This window comes from Theropithecus gelada, chromosome 9 (genome assembly GCF_003255815.1).
Source record: "Theropithecus gelada isolate Dixy chromosome 9, Tgel_1.0, whole genome shotgun sequence".
Classification (NCBI taxonomy): Eukaryota; Metazoa; Chordata; class Mammalia; order Primates; family Cercopithecidae; genus Theropithecus; species Theropithecus gelada.
The window spans coordinates 108,904,981-108,917,360 of NC_037677.1; positions in this window are offsets into that span (position 1 = coordinate 108,904,981).

The following is a 12,380-nucleotide window of genomic DNA, read 5'->3' on the forward strand; positions in this document are numbered from 1 at the left end:
TGTTCAGACTTGCATCATTTTCTCTAAAATTAACAAAGTGAGCTTTTCACCACAAGAAACAACTGACCATGTCTGTTGCCAACAACAAAAGTTGAACTTCCACTAGAAAACTGGAATTTCCAAAGTCTAGTTCCACCATCGTGATCTCAATACTCATTGAATTTTCTAATTCTGGCTTTAAGGCATATGGTTTCTAAAAGTATCTATAATGAAATGTGTTAACCTTTAGAAGCTCTAATAACTTAGTGAACCAATATTTTCTGAAAGATCAATGCATGGTATTATCAATTCTGCATGAGCAAAAATTCCATTAGAGTGCAACAAAAACCAATGGATTTTAGTGTTACAGAGTACAAAAAGTTTATTGATACGGTTTCGGATTCCACATTGCTACTGATCTGTAAGATAACTACTATATGTTGGCCAGGCACGGTGGCTCATGCCTGTAATCCCAGCACTTTGGGAGGCCGAGGCGGGCGGGTCATGAGGTCAGGAGATCGAGACCATCCTGGCTAACACAGTAAAACCCCGTCTCTACTAAAAAATAAAAAATAAATTAGCTGGGCATGGTGGCGGGCACCTGTAGTCCCAGTTACTGAGGAGGCTGCGGCAGGAGAATGGCACGAACCCGGAAGGAGGAGCTTGCAGTGAGCTGAGATCACACCACTGCACTCCAGCCTCGGCGACAGAGCGAGACTCCGTCTCAAAAAAAAAAAAAAAGAAAAGAAACTACTATATGTTGAGTTTTGATGTAGTTATCAAAAAAGAATGTCTACAATCATCTTAAAAAAATATAAATTTATAGTTTTTCTAACTATAAATCACTGTGAAGTCAGATGCTCTTTGTATACTTCAACCAAAACAACATATCTCAAAAGATTGAATGCAAAAGCAGATATTAGAATTCATCTGTCTTCTATTAAGCTAAATTTTAAAGACACTTATAACAATCCAAAAACAGTGGCATTCATGAATTTTTTGTTGTTTTGGAAATATATAGTTATTTTTTATTAAAAATACATTATTTGTGTTAGCATTTATGGGTTAAGTATTGCTATGTTCAAATAAGTAAATGTTTTTAAAATTTTCAGCTTTAACTTCTAATATAGTTAAATATCAGTGGACATAGCCCACATAACCCAAAGCCCTCAACAATCTTTAAGAGCATAAAAGAATTCTGACATCAAAAGGTTTAAGAAGTGCTACTGACTTAGATCTCTATAGTCAATACTAAGATTATTAACAAGACAGATAACTGCCTGAATACTTAGGTGTTGCCATTCCAGGGCTTCTCACTTTTTTTTTTTTTTTTTTTTTTTTGAGACAGAGTCTCGCTCTGTCACCCAGGCTGGAGTGCAGTGGTGCAATCTCAGCTCACTGCAAGCTCCGCCTCCCAGGTTCACGCCATTCTCCTGCCTCAGCCTCCTGAGTAGCTGGGACTACAGGCGCCCGCCACCACGTCTAATTTTTTGTATTTTTAGTAGAGACGGGGTTTCACCGTGTTAGCCAGGATTGTCTCGATCTCCTGACCTCGTGATCCGACTGCCTCAGCCTCCCAAAGTGCTGGGATTTACAGGCATGAGCCACCCTGCCCAGCCTTATTTTACTCATTTAATAAATATGTATTAGCTTCCAGGCTGTGCTAATATAATTATTAGCTAGCATTTCTGCTAATAAGACTAGCGGAACTTTTTGCTTTCCTTTTCATGTTACAAATTGAATTGAATTAATAAACAGTTGAATTAATGCAAACCTGGAGCCACACAGCTTAGGGTCATAGTCAGGCTTCCTTAGGCAAGATCCTGAGCTTCTCAGGTGCACATTGAGGATAACCATATATACTCAACCTCATACGACTGTTGCAAAGAGTGAATTTGTCAATGCATGAAAAGTGTTTATGATAGTACTGACATAATAAAGGTTGCATAACTATCAGCTGGAATTGCGATATTATAAAATAGCTTGCTATCACTGCAATTCAAATTTGAAAAATATCGTACAATGGCATTTTTATTTTGAAGAAGAAGAAGTAGGGCCTGTCTGAATGTCCTGGACTTACCACTCTAAGGGTCTTGCACACTTATGACCCTCTGTAAAGGAAGGAAAGAACAAAATTCTCTTATACCTGATCAGCATACTTGATCCAATTTGAACATGGCTCTCTGATCTCAGCTGATTGGACCAGGGATCGAACCACCTATAGGCCAGTCAGCAACCACTGAGATAGCTGTCTTGGCAAAAGAGCTCTGCCAATAGGGTACTAGCTGACCAAGGAGATCCTCCCTTGGGGTGAGACCAGGAATCTACAGAAGGGCTCAGCAGGCACTTCAGTGGGCAAAATGTCTGCCCAGGGCAGGAGAAGATGCAACAGCTTTAGGTCAAGATTAACAATCTCTGGATAGATAATCTCAAAAGTCCCTGTCAGCTTCGACAACCACTGACACATCCAGCCTAGAATCCCAAATTCTTCTCTGCCTTTCCCCCGAGTCTGAAGCTCAGCATGCTGAGGCCTGAGGTTTGGCTGCCTTGGGTCAGAAGACCCAGTCACACTGCAACATGTAAAGTCTTTACACTAAACCCTGCCAACATGATCTCTATAGGGCCTGCTCTTTAGAGTTCATCACTGGAGGGCAGGAAAGGGAAGATGGGCCCCACACAGTCAGCTGCCATCAAAGCAATCTCCACACTGTCTGCAGATCTTCTGTTGGGCCTGGGCCCAGGAGGTAACTGCTGGTGGACACTTCTAATGAAACTGGGATTGGCAGGCATAGCCTTGCAGTGTTTCCAAAGGAAGCTGAGGTGGGAGAAATAGGTGACGAAGAAAAACAGGCAGAGAACCTCAGTACTGCAAAAAGTACATCCTAGGCAGTACAGCAAAAAAGATGGGGATGATTGGAGAAAACCTGGCTTTTCATGATTCACATTGCTCATTTCAATCTTTGATTCGAACAATTAAGATCATTTTCAACCTTATGTAAGGTGCCCTTAATCACTCAAATATCCCACTTTATAACTAGATTGCTGCCTTAAAGCCCTTCCTTAAAGAAAATCTGCTGCCACCCTTGTACATAAACTAGTTTTTCCAGCTAAATCACTGGATTAATTAGACAGAGCCCCTACAAAGGCTTGGGAATCCACTGTGACGTTTTCCTCACCCACAGCCAGTGTGCACGGATTAGTGAATTCAAGAGCTGGGTGGCAGGTCCAAAGGCTATTTGTTCTCTTCCTGCCAAAGACTGAGGTCTGTGTGATCAAACCTAAAGGTTTTCAGGGAGTAAGATACCTAACCATTTCTGGAATAAAATCAGGAAAGAAGTTATTCTTCTGATAATCCAGAATCAATGGGTTGTTGTTTGTGAGCACAGCCTTCTCCAGGGCTTACCATAGAGTGTTAGGACATTCTGGGACCCAGTGCATATGCTCAGAATTGTCCGGATTCTTTCTGGATAATTCTCTATGGGGGCCTTTGAAATCCAGGCCAAAGCCTTTACTTTTCATTTATTAGGGAGTCAGTTAACAAGTATTTGCTGAGTGTTTACTGAAGGTTTTCAGGCTGTGAATTGATAAGGTCAGAGCTGTCTTTTAAGAAGATTGATCTGTCAATAATTTGCCTGGTCAGCTGACATCAAGAAGACAAGACACATACAAAGCACAAGACACATACAAAGCAGCCATATACATGATGCAGCCATATACATGATGTAGACAACATAAGTTTTAAGTTTAAAAAGTTCAGAGTCCCCAGAAGTAGGGGGATCTGAGATGGCTTCACATAGCAGGTAGCCTTGACCTTATCATTGAAGAATGGGTATGAATTGTCTGGATATGGAGACACAACTCATTCACCAACACTTAAAAACATCAATACGAAATCCCCCATCATCCAGTATCCACCCCCATAGTCTGTAGAACACTTTGGCTCTTAATATTTCTCCATTGCTCATGTCTTCTGATTTCCAGAGTGATCTGGTTCCTAGTTTCACATGCGATGGCCTTCAATCGTCTGCAACTACTCCCCATTTCCAAAGGCTCTGGCAAGAAAGCAAGGACCTCTAGCCTCAGAATCTTTTTCTTTTCTTTTTTTTTTTTTTTTTTTTGAGACGGAGTCTCGCTCTGTCGCCCAGGCTGAAGTGCAGTGGCGTGATCTTGGCTCACTGCAAGCTCAGTCTCCTGGGTTCACGCCATTCTCCCGCCTCAGCCTCCCGAGTGGCTGGGACTACAGGCGACCACCACCATGCCTGGCTAATTTTTTGTATTTTTAGTAGAGATGGGGTTTCACCATGTTAGCCCGGATGGTCTCAATCTCCTGACCTCATAATCCGCCTGCCTCAGCCTCCCAAAGTGTTGGGATTACAAGCATGAGCCACCGCACCTGGCCCACTTCAGAATCTTTTATATCCTCTCCCATGGGTCCATCACAACCTTGGGTCTGTGGCTTTAAGCAAATGGCTGGAAATGAAACCGTAACTGTATATTTATATTACTCTAGCATTTTGCCATTCTTGTAGCTATGGATCAATTAATCCATTTTAATTACCATTTCCGTCTAGTTAAAGCTTCAGGCTTTAACTCAAAGAATTGCATTTCGGAAATCAGAAGGCTGATCAATCCATTGTATTTTAATTATTACCATGTGAAGAAAGTTTACAACATGAACTTACTGTTCATATTTTCCTCTCTCAAATAACAAATTATAGATGATACAATGGAAAATATGCTATGAATTATAACTCACTTTTGCTTTCCATAATCAAAACTATTGCTTTTTAGTCTTTAAAAGCAGTTGGAGTGCCGTAATACAAACTACCTGTGTAACTTCCCGTTTTCAACTTTCCCCAGAATACTTAACATAGGCATTGCAATTCCTCAAGGTCAGAAATGCTCAATAGTTTTAATTAGCATAATTCTCCCTGCTTATTAAACAAATGAGACTCACATACTTAGGGTCAAGAAGAACAGAAAAATGAAACTACTCAGAATTCGGTACAAAAAATCATTTAAAACTCATTTAATCACAGTGTCAAGCTTGCATTTTGTAGAGAAGGTACTCACGGAGCTGTAGGATTTTGAAAATACTTTCACCCCTGATCTCAAGATGCAAAATTTGGTTCCTGGAACAAAGAAAACATTGGCAAGTGTGTGCACTACAGTTATACAGAAAACCCTTTCTTTTTTTTTCGGAGATGGAGTTTTGCTCTTGTTGTCCAGACTGGAGTGCAATGGCACAATCTCAGCTCACTGCAACCTCCGCCTCCCAGGTTCAAGCGATATTCCTGCCTCAGCTTCCCAAGTAACTGGGACTACAGGCGCTCACCACCACGCGCAGCTAATTTTTGTATTTTTAGTAGAGATGGGGTTTCACCATGTTGGCCAGCTGGTCTCGAACTCCTGATCTCTGGTGATCCACCTGCCTTGGCCTCCCAGAGTGCTGGGATTACAGGCATGAGCCACTGTGCCTGGCCCAGAAACCCCTTTAGTGCAACGTGGAAATGGCCTGCTCCTCAGAAACACTTAAACAATAGTGCCTACAGTAACTGTAGGAATTAAAACTAGTATTGAGAGCTAGTATTGACTGCAAGGAGTTGGCTGAAGAAAACTCAGAGAGGGCCTTGGAAGGAGTCTGTCTGGGTCTACATATGCTAACTGGCCAAAATCTAATTGACTTTAGAGGGCCTGGTCAAGAAAATCTCTTTGAAGAGAGACTTAAGATGAGGCCTGAGGCCAGGCACAGTGGCTCAGGCCTGTAATCCCAGCCCTCTGGGAGGCTGAGGAGGGCGGATCACGAGGTCAAGAGTTTGAGACCAGCCTGACCAACATGATGAAACTCTGTCTCTACTAAAAATACAAAAATTAGCTGGGCGTGGTGGCATGGGCAGTTGTGTTGCAACTTGAAAAGTACTTTGACTTATTCCAAAGAACATCTTTGTGTCATTCACATAGTCAGTAAATCATTTGCTAAATCAACTCTGTGCTAGGTATTGTGTTGGAAGCTAATGATTTAATGCTGAACAAAAACCCAGATGGAAGGCTTGCTTTAATAGGGCTTTCAGCCTAGTAAAGGAACTTCATGCAAAATAGTCACAACTATCATAGCTATGATAATCATTATGAAGGAGAAGTGCATGGTGCCATAAGGGTATATCTCTCAGTCTTAGAAGCAGTACAGTTGCTTACAATAGAGATCACAAATGGGTTTCAACTCATATGCTAATTCCAATTGATTAATAATGTCTGCTTGGAGAACGGTGGTGAGAATGCTTCTGAGGTCATGCTAGAGGCTAGAGGGGAAGACTATCTTGATTAATAATGTCTGGCATGGATGCAGAAGGGACAAGCAGCAAGATGTGTGCCACGTATTTGACATGTCTGGTATCCATCTAAAGCATGTAGGTATCTGGGAACAAAGTGAAGAGAAGTGTGGTTCCAACTACATAGTCACCTAGTGGTAGCACACAAGATGTTTCTATAGGTCTTTTCTTCGGCTGCTTCTTCCCTCTACATCTTCTTACTGTCTGAGAACTAGGCAAAACCTCTACAATAAACTGTCACAGACATGAAGGGAAATGGAACTCACCCCGGGCCTGGCATAATTATGATGATATCTGACTTGGTTAGCCTCTGACTGGGCCTGAGGAAGAAGCCAGGGTGTGTGTATATCACACACACACACACACACACACACACACACACACAGACACACATACATGTGAGGTTGATAAATGAGAGTCTCCATCCTGCAATAGAGCCTCCGTAAGCATCATACCCCCTGCATAGAATACACTGTCCCTACACATATGTGCACTCATGCACACGTGCACACACACACATGTGCATGCACATCTGCACAAATTCCACTGTCACCCATTCCAGCCTTCAGCCCCCCCTTTTTTTTTTTTTTGAGACAGGGTCTCACTCTATTACCCAGGCTGGAGTGCAATAGCACGATCTTGGCTCACTCTGCCTCCTGGGCTCAAGCGATTCTCCTGCCTCAGCCTCCTGGGTGGCTGGGATTACAGGCCCATGCCACCACGCCCAGCTAATTTTTTGTATTTTTAGTAGAGACGGCGTTTCATCATGTTGGTCAGGCTGGTCTCAAACTCCTGACCTCGTGATCCGCCCTCCTCAGCCTCCCAGAGGGCTGGGATTACAGGCCTGAGCCACTGTGCCTGGCCTCAGGCCTCATCTTAAATCTCTCTTCAAAGAGATTTTCTTGACCAGGCCATCTAAAGTCAATGACTCCTCTCTGCCCCATTGTTTTTTTATCTCTGAAGCCCACTTGTGCCCTTCCTCCATATCCTTACATTTACCCCAAGTAGAAGATGTAGACACAGATTACAGATGGATAGTTGATTACTGCCCGGCAATAACACACACTCATTACATATTTGGTAGATGAATGAATGGGTAAATAAATAAAAGAATACAGGAATGATTCTTTGGGAGGTTTCAAGAACAGAATAAGTTATTTGCCTTGGATGTTTTAGACCAGTAATGAGATCCCTAAACTTGATCTGAGGAGGAGCAATTTTTAATTCTCCAGTCTGATGATTGCCAGTGGGGGTGAGGAGGGAGAGAGGGGGCAGACAGGTAAGGGAGGGGTTGATGGGGCCATAAGAGATGTGACTGTGGGTCCCCCTCTTCTGAGGGAAAGATCAGAGCATTGCTTAGAAATTAGCCAGAAAAGATTCCAAGATCTCCTGGAGGGGCCAGTTTATCTGCTTGGAGCAATGTGGGTTTCTGAAGCTGATAGCTTCAGGGTCAGGTGAGAGATGGGGGAGGCAGGGTGTCTTACCCTTAATTCCTGACGCACTATTACCAGTGGATCTTTTCTTACTTCTCAGTTCTCCTTTCTACCGCTTCCTCTGGGGAATTGTTAATTCCTGGGGAGTAGAAGGAGGTTTGAGCCATTGAAGCCTGTATGGAAACACCCACTCATTTGCAAATTGGCAAACAGCCTCCCACAAAGTACAAGAAGGCTTGATTCAGAGCTTTAAGGAAACAATGGAGTTTGTTTAACATTTAATGAACTCAAAATAGAGTACTCTAAAAAATAAGTCAATAAAGCAGTTTTTTAATCTTTAATGCACACTTGCTAGCATTATGTCTGAAGTATTATCTGTAAACCTCAGTATGGGTTTACTGGTGTTGTTTATCAAATGAGTCATTGCCTGTATGATTTCCAGGCTGTGAATGAAAATATTGATTGGAATTGTGCAAATGGAAATGCTTTTGTTTCTGGCCACAGCTTTCCCAAATCATTCAGGGCTTCGAATAGAATAGGTACCTTCTACCGCTAGGCAATTCACAAAAGAAAGACACAGGACAGACAGGCTTATCTTTCACATAAGTCTGCCATAAAATTCCCTTTCTTGGGCTCATTCAAGGTCCTGTGAATGTTAAGATCCTCCATTCAGTTTCATTTGTGTGTTTTTGAAGAAATAGCAAAATTCAGTGTGCTTCTCAGTGGGAGACTTTTCTTTTGCATTCCATCTCCCAGTGGCACCCCCTGCCACTCCATCTTCACCTGAGGGAGAGTGTTGGAAAGCAGAGAGGGGATGGGCTGGGGCATTGGTATGGGGGCGGGGGTATTACCAGGAAAAATAGAAGCCTCCTGCCTTTTATCAGAGCAAGTATCAAATACTATTTGGCCCAAGTACATTTTGTCCCATTCTGTTTCTTATGCAAATTAAACATCTAGAGACCAGCCTGCCACAAAAGTTAAATCTACTTCCCAATTTCATTCAGCTTGTCCTTGAAAGGAGTATCATGTACCTGATGGTTAGCTGGATTCCCACCCCAAGAAATTGTAGGCGACATCTCTTTCTCTGTCCCAGGATCTTATCGCTATCAGACTTCTCTAGAAATCAAAAGCACCTTCTCTTTTGAGGTGGGCTTCTAAAGAGAGAAATATTACCATTAGAAAACACCCAGAGTTCACATGAGAACGCCACTGACATGTCCTTCCAGCCTGAGGATACCAACCTCAGATGAACACACGTTAGGGCGGCGAGTCTTCACAGAGCACTTCCTGTGTCCAGGCACTGTGCTCAGCAATTTATATGCCTTATTTTATTCTATCTTTGCAAAAGCCATAGGCAATGAAAAGCCCCATTTTATAGATTTGAAAACTGTAGGCTTAGAAAGGTCAAGTTATGAACCCAAGATAACACCATTGGAAACGTGACAGCACCATGACTTCTAATTTCGGAACCTGTGATCTTAGTTACATATGATGTAATGCAGGGCTGATGACAATAATGTGTGTTATCTAGGGGTGACCCACTCCTACTAGGCTTCCCTCTTTGGATTTCCCAAGTAGAACTGAGCATAGCAACAAAAGACTTTCCTGGTACCTTGCCCTGATTGGGGAAAATAAGCCATGTCTATGCTAGCAGACATATATCTCATTTAATAGTCTGAGTAACACTGTGTCATAGATATTAGCATATCCTTTCAGGAGAGGAGGAAATTAAAACTCCCAGAAGCTAAGTAATCCGCTCAAGAACACACAACTAGTAATGACTGAGGTGGACTTTGGATTCCAGGCCAAACAGCAGAGTCCAACTGTCCAGGCTTCTCCTATCACATCTCACAGCATCTTGCAAGCACCCATCAGACATTTCTGCTGGGAGAGAGGAAAGGTGTTTATATCCACTGCAACCTAGTCCATGAGTGACCCCTGCCCTGCCAAGTCAGAGGTAAGATGACACTGTTGACTTCCCTGGGCCAAAGTTGGTTGAAAAGAGATATGTATCTGTAGAATCCTCTTGAAATGGGAACAAGTACTCCAACCCATGTAAAATAGCAATACTGAGGCCAGATACGGTGGCTCATGCCTATAATCCCAGGACTTTGGGAGGCCGAGACGGGTGGATCCCTTGAGCTCAGGAGTTCCAGACCAGCCTGGTCAACATGGTGAAACCCCATCTCTACTAAAAATACAAAAATTAACCAGGTGTGGTGGTGTGTGCCTGTAATCCCAGCTACTCGGGAGACTGAGCCAGGAGAATTGCTTGAACCCAAGAAGGAGATGTTGCTGTGAACTGAGATCATACCACTGCACTCCAGCCTGGGCGACAGAGTGAGACTCAGTCTCAATTAAAAACAAAAACAAAAAACGAACCAAAAAAATACTGAATCGCCAGTAATGAATAATCATTTATGTCACATCAGAAGCCCTTCCTTATGCAGTTGGACTGTTACACTCTTCTGTGGCTTGACTTACCTGCCAAGCATTCTGATTATCCCTTTTTCCTCCTCTCCATCCCATAGTCCTATTTTTGTGCACTCTCCTCCCCTAGTTCCTCAGGGAAAGAAGCCACATGAAGTGCATGCATCTTCCCAGGGCCTGGTCCAGTATACTACAGGGGCTCAATAAATGCTTACTAAAAAAAGAGGGGGAAAGAAACACAGAGAATTCGTGCTAAGCCTCAGGAAAGAGGAACTCAGAGAATTCACACATATTTTCGAGATTCAAGTGTCTTTTTTCTGCTCAGGAATGAACTATGGAGAACAGTGGAAATATGCCAATGTTACTGTTCACAATAGCAAAGACTTGGAACCAACCCAAATGCCCATCAATGATAGGCTAGATAAAGAAAATGTGACACATATACACCATGGAATACTATGCAGCTGTAAAAAAGGATGAGTTCATGTCCTTTGTAGGGACATGAATGAAGCTGGAAACCATCATTCTCAGCAAACTATCACAAGAACAGAAAACCAAACACCACATGTTCTCACTCATAAGTGGGAGTTGAACAATGAGAACACATGGACACAGGGAGGGGAATATCACACACCGGGGCCTGTAGGTGGGTGGGGGGCTAGGGGAGGGAGAGCATTAGGAGAAATACCTAATGTAGATGACCGGTTGATGGGTGCAGCAACCACATGGCACGTGTATACCTATGTAACAAACCTGCACCTTCTGCACATGTATCCCACAACTTGAAGTATAATAATAATAAAAAAGAAACATGCTAATGTTTCCAGGCCACAATAAACTTGATCTTACTGTTTAAAAATTTTTTAACTACATTCTTTCTCTTCTCCCTTTCAGCTCATTTATTCATCGTCCATAAAGTATTTTGCATATGTGTTTTATAATACAGATATGCCTCCTGTTACATGAATCATAAATCTACAATCAGTCACTTTGTGGTGCATCTAAGGAAAGGAAAAGTAATTCATGGGACACATACATGTTACCGGAAACTGTTAGTTGTCTTTTCATGTAATCTACTTATTTATCTACTACTTACAGTTTACAAGAGCCTTCATATCATTGCTTTCCTACTCTGTAAGTTCAGCCCAGAACCACAGCCACCATTTTACACAGAAGGAAACAGAGTTACAGAAACTTTTAATGGCTTTCCACATGGCTCTTTCCTTCATTCTTTGACACTATCATTATAAAACCTCCCATCAATTTAACAATAGATTTTGAGGAAATAAGGAAACTGTACTGTATTACGTATGTATATTGCTTATAAGACACCTCCCAATGTTTTGAAACATTAAATGATGTGCAATATCAATAATATATCTGGAACCTTCATGGGAGTAGCATGTTACCTGTTGTTTTCAGTGGGATCTTGTCGGGTGACTAAGGATTGAATTATAAGAGAGGCTTTCTAAGTTTCTTCTTCCAATGTCATTGCTCTGGGAGACTAATAAAGCTTTAGAAATCTCAAGGGTGTACAATTAAAAGTTGTTCTTCAGGATGAAGTTCAAGACACTAGAGTTTATTTTTTTTTAATTAGAAGGAAAAATCCTTTAAAATGTTTATGGTCACACACAAACACACACACACATACATATATATATATATAGTTATCAGGTGCAACAATGTTAAACCTGAATTTTCTTAAGTTCAAAGTTTAGTTCACCTACATACAAAAATAAGAAAGCAGGAAATAAAGCAAAGAAAGCAAGACAAAAGAATTAAAATTGTCACCTGGAATTGTACAGAAGTCGTTTGCCTCCATTCAGAGTTATTTTGTGTACAAAGGGGGAAAAAATCAACTTTTCCTCCCAATCTTGGTTGCAGCAGTTAAAAAAAAAAAGTTTTTCCAACTCTGTAAAGCAAAAGAAATTAGACTCAAGTAACTGAGCTTCCCATCGGATTACTCTGCAGGCCCCCCTTTTATTCCCCACACAGTGGATAATGCGTGCTCATTGTGACTTATCTGGAGCCAGTTTCTTTTACATCCTTGGGCTATATAAAGTCAAACTAGGACTGGGGCAGCAGATTTGGGGAGCATCCAGCAGGCAGCCTCCACAGTCCGGAGAGAATGAAACAGTCGGGAACATGAACAACTCCATGTGTCATTGACTCTTCCAACGGTATGAGCTCCACTTTTTGCCTCTCAGTG